This window comes from Balaenoptera physalus, assembly GCF_965194825.1.
Source record: "Balaenoptera physalus genome assembly, chromosome: 17".
Lineage (NCBI taxonomy): Eukaryota > Metazoa > Chordata > Mammalia > Artiodactyla > Balaenopteridae > Balaenoptera > Balaenoptera physalus.
The window spans coordinates 79,477,123-79,482,432 of record NC_138895.1 but is presented as its reverse complement, the minus strand read 5'-3'; the positions used below and the strand labels follow the sequence as shown (position 1 = coordinate 79,482,432).

At 49.9% G+C, this 5,310-nt stretch overlaps 1 pseudogene across 1 annotated transcript; it reads right to left on the bottom strand.

The window, feature by feature from the left end:
* Nucleotides 1-932: 932 nt before the first annotated feature.
* Nucleotides 933-3,777, bottom strand: LOC309646966 (eukaryotic translation initiation factor 3 subunit D pseudogene; annotated as a pseudogene). Its single transcript has one exon. The product of its transcript is annotated as a eukaryotic translation initiation factor 3 subunit D pseudogene (transcript).
* Between the last annotated feature and the right edge of the window lie 1,533 nt (nt 3,778-5,310).

Below are 5,310 nucleotides of genomic sequence, written 5' to 3'. Positions count from 1 at the left end.
ACAAAGGCAGGGAGGCTTCTTTGTCTTCTCCTCCCCCCTTTGCCTTACTTCTCCATAACCTACACTTCTCATTCTTCCCCAGTTCAAAAGTAGAATACTTTACTTATATGAATGACTATAAATAGATACTAAAGGCAAAAGAGAAAGGGACTGTGGAAGAGCCTGGGATGGATGCCTGATCCCAGCCCACCCAGCCAGAAGGCTCTGCTTTGTGTTAATTGAATACCAGCCACCCTGTACTGCCCCACCCATAAGTCTGGTTATGCTTATGAAAGGTTTAATTTCTTATCCTTATGAAGCTTTGATTTCAACATGCAAAAAAAAAAAAAATTCCTCAAAACAGGGGGGAAAAAGGCTACCCTAAAGGCAAAAATCACATTAACTAATTGCTATGTGGTAGAACATTTAAACAAATGTACAGAGATTGAGAGCAAAAAACACACTGACACACACACATTTATCCACTACAAAAATATATCATTTTGCACACGCTATGTGCAGGCGCTGGGTGAGGCAACATTCTGTTGACAAGCAGCACACTTGCCAATTAGCACAGCATAAGTCAGAGCTACTTGTTATCGACATGGAAAGTACTGAATAGAAGCATGTTTAGGGTATCCAAGAGTTTTGGGGGGGGGAGGCAGCAGCTTCTTGGGGAGGGGAGACTGAGAGATTTTCAGGGGAAAAGATGTCTGGGTTGGGTTTTCAAGGATGATCCCAAATCTCACCCTGAGAAGTGGGAGGGGGAGAAACGTAGGTGTAAGTGTGTGAAGAGAAGAATGCGGTGTCCGTGGGGCGGTGAGGGACTCCGCGTTGACTGATCACCTCGATTGACAGCATGCAAGTGAAGCGGACAGAGAATTATACATACTGAGTGCCTGGGCTCTTATTAAGGGCTGAGCCGGCTGGTCAGTGCCTGGTAACAATCTACAGGGGCCGTGACTATCACTGCTAATACACTGTTTATCAACATGCTGTGGAGAGAGGTATTTTGATAAGGCATTTAGGGGACCAGTGGAGAGTGAACCCTCCCCAGAGATCTTGAAACCCCAGATGGCCACTAAATAGTCTTCCCAGGAGAATAAAATCGGGTCCCTGTAGAGAGTGCAAGTCGGGTTGGGCTGAATTTTCAATGCCTGAGCCAAATGGTCTGAGTGCAGCACCTGGTAGGCTGGCCTCCTTCTCCACCTTTCCTGGATGCAAGACTCAGCCTTTTGCCAATATTGCTTAATAAGAAGAAGAATTAGTAGTAGTAGTAGTAGTAGTAGTAGTAGTAGTAGTAGTAGTAGTAAGCAACTCGATTGCTTAACGATTGTGAAGCATATATTCAATAAATTTCAACTTGGAGTGGGCACCAAGTTACAAATCTGCACATAGGTGGACCTGGTCTTGGTCTAGCCTTTCTGCATAAGACAAAAGCTCACTGCTTTCACCTCACGGACTGGTCCATCCTCACGAGTCACTGCTAGGAGGTGCGTCAAATAGACTAGTTTTTCAAAATGAGGAAACTGAGGTCCAGAGAGAGGAAGTGACTTTCCCATGTCACAAAGCTAAAAGCATCAGCTCTAACACTTGGACCCTTCTTTGCCGATCCAATCAGAGACACTTCTCGTTCTCTCACCCACAGCCCCTCACCCCATGCCTCATTCTTGCTCCGTCAAAAGGCACAAATTATCCTGAACTTTCCTTCCTTGTAGAGCAACTGTGAGCATTCCACGTGGCAGCCTGGTGGACAATCCCTAAGTTCCTGTGCTAACAATTAGCCATGAGGCTGCCTGAAAACTGGATTTATGAAAGGACACGGAAACCAGCATCAGCATTTGCGTTACCGGCTGGCTTTCTCCTCGGGGATTCGCAACGCTGATGCCGGTTATGGTGTTGAATGAGTTAATAATGAAGATGAAGGTTTCTGGGTGCCTGAGCAGAGGGTAGCTCTCCACTAAAATGGATTAGCCTTGTCCGGCGGGTGTGGCCCTGAGGGGAACCCTGCTTTATGCTCCTCCGGGGACCTTGTTTAGCACCGACCACCTTGTCATAAGGATCTGTTGTTAAAGGGAAAGCAATTTTGGCTGCCTGCTCGGAAACGCTGACCACTCTGGCTGCCCGGTGATTTTGAGTTTGCAGAGCAGGTCCTGCCCCAGAGGAGGGAGAACAGAGGGGAGACAGAAGTCTGGCTTCTCTGCTTCCTCCGGAGCCAACGGGGTGTGTGACCCGGGAGAAATCACCTCCCTCTGAGCCTCAGTTTCCTCACATAAGAATCAGAGTATAGGACTAGGTGATCCTTCTAGAAAGACCATCTATGATCCTATTACTTAAGCCACTATGTAAACTGTCAGTAACGACAACTCACCATCACCTCCATGAGTATTAGCTGTTAAAATGGAGCCAAAGCCAATAAAACACAAAAAAACAAAATAAAAAAAATGGAGCCAAAGCCTTCGGCAAAAGGCTGTTTCCCAGTTTGACACAGTGAGAATTATCTGAGTTCAGAATGTTAAAATCTCCAAGTTTCAGGGACTGAAACTTTTACTTTTTTTTTTTTTAAGAGACTAAATAGACTTATCCTTCATTCCAACTGACAAGCTGCAGAGAGCGACAATCAGACAAACGTTCCACCAGGTATCCAAGGCCCTCCTCGGCTCAGCAGAATCACAGACTCCAGCTCCACATCACTGTCTGGCTTAGGTTTCTTCCTCTTCTTCTTCCTCTTCCTCCTCTTCCTCCTCCTCGTCGTCCTCATCCGAGCTGAAGGTGCCGTCGGACAGGCTATAGACGCGGATGACCTGCTTGTTGGGGTCCCTGAGGTTGAGGTACTTGCCCTCCTCCAGCTTCATGCAGGTGTCGATGACGCAGCACAGGATGCCCCAGGCGTTCTCCATGTGCGGGTTGATCTGGTTGGCAAACTCATCGGGCTTGAACTGCTGGGTGCCCAGGATGACGTGGCATGAGGAGTCTTTCACGTGGTACCAGGACACGTAACCAAGTTTGAGGTACTCGGATCCAGCCAGCAAAGCACAGCAGGTCCAGCGGGCCAACTTGTAGCTGTTGTTCTTCAGCTCAGTGGCAATGGTGGCCCCTCACTGAGAATCCAGCTTCTGACGGCAGTCAACGCCATTACAGTGCCTGGAGTCCCACTCGTTGAGGGTCTTGATGCTGGTGAAGGACACCTCCCCGTTGGCGCCGGTCGTGGCGCCGCCGTGCTCACGGAGGACGATGAGGTCAGTGTCATCTCCGCACTTCCACCTGTGATAACGAGACACCACAGAGGGGATCTCATTCTTATCCATGCCGTCCTCCACAAACGGGTTTGGGGTGGGGAAGTTGCATCTTTCCTTCCCCATCCTCAAGTACCGTGGGGAGAAGTGGTGGTTGATGTAGGTCGCTTCCATGGCCAGGTTGCGGGGCGAGTTGAAGGAGTTACCTTCATCTTGAGGGGGCCCGTTGGCTGTCTCACTCACCGTCAGGAGGTCAAAGTCACAGTTTTGTCCCTCTTGTCAAAGAAGAGCTTGGACCCGACTCTCTGGACGACCGTGTCCCAGGAATACACAGAGCGGGTGCAGCTCGTCAGTGTGGCCAGAATGGCGTCGGTGGCAAAACGTTCCCCTGCGTCTTTGCCAGCTTCCAGATGACGGGGTCGTCCCTGGTGGCGCAGTGGTTAAGAATCCGCCTGCCCATGCAGGGGACACAGGTTCGAGCCCTGGTCTGGGAAGATCCCACGTGCTGCGGAGCAACTAAGTTCATGCGCCACAACTACTGAGCCTGTGCTCTAGAGCCTGCGAGCCACAACTACTGAGCCTACATGCTGTAACTACTGAAGCCCGCGTGCCTAGAGCCCGTGCTCCGCTACAAGAGAAGCCACTGCAATGAGAAGCCCGCACACCGAAACGAAGAGTAGCCCCTGCTCGCCGCAACTAGAGAAAGCCCGCGCGCAGCTACGAAGACCCAACGCAGCCAAAGATAAATAAATAAATAAATTTATTTATTTTTTTTAAATCTCTAAGTTTCAGGGGCCACCCCAGATGGAAAGAACTATAATCTACAGGGAGAGGCCTAGGGGTCCCTCAACAAACAAACACCTTAGGCGATTCTCCTGATCACGCGAGTCGGGAGACAGTGGGAGAGACGAATGTAGCCTTGACGGTGGTGTGTGGAATCTGCAGGTTCCAGACCCACGGTTCTCGAGCTTGGGAGCATGGGAAGCACCAGGAGCTTTACCTTCCCTGCCACTCTGATGCCATTTCCAGAAATTCGGATTAAGTTGGAATGGGATTTTGTTTGGGGGTGTTGGGGGTTTTAAGGACTCCCCAAGCAACGTTCATATGCAGCCAGAGTCAAGAACCTCCGCCCCAAACTCAAACTGGTTGTTAACCCTACGTCCTCCATGCTTCTCCTCCACCACCAAGGGGGTAAGCGGAAATCCAACCAAGCTCCGATGCTCCTGCCGGGGCTCTGCTGAGCCATCTGGCGCCTGGTAGAGACAAGGGAGACCAGAGGACCAAGTTCCACCACACAGCTGCATGGGAGCAAGAGATGGGAGGCTCCTTGTGCATAATGGGGGCGTCGACTGCTCCATGCTGCCAGGAGATGGGACTCACATTATGTCTGTTCATGTCATAAGTACTCAGTGGATGCTGGTTGGATTGAAATCTGGGAAGAACCAGGAGGGCTTTTAGGAGATCACAGGAATCCTTCAGTCCTAAGATACTTGGCAAATACCGTCAAGAGCATGTTGATCATTTTATTCCATTTTTAAAAGCACAGATCGTGGGAACTTTAGCTGCTATTTTTTGAGCTCCGACTATGCCCTCTGTACTGGGTCAGACCCAACAATGAGCACCACCAACCCTCACACCATTCACAGAAATTAGGAGCCTGACCCCATGCGTCTTAGGCAAGGACACTCAAGGTCAAAGACGCGAAGGCTGCACAGCCAGCACAGAACAGAGGTCCAAATCCACATCTGCTCGCTTCCCCAGGACACGCCAGCCCCACAGTTTATTCAGTAGATTGCCTGATCTCTGTGTAACGAAGCTTCTCCCTCTGCCCATCACCTAATTCCGTGTAATTTCCGTGAGCGCTGTCACTGGAGCACTGACTCTGCAGGAGAGAGCCGCCCTTCTCAGCCGTCTGAAATGTCTAGAGCAGGAGCAGGGGCCCGTCTGTAGGAGGTGGTGTGGCAGTTAAGCGGCCAGCGTAAGTCTATTACGGGAGGAGCGTCCATTCTGAGGGTGACCTGACATTTTTAAAATGTCTATTTGCCACCAACAATATCCTTTCAAACTTTTCAAAATCCTCTAAAACCAACAAAGT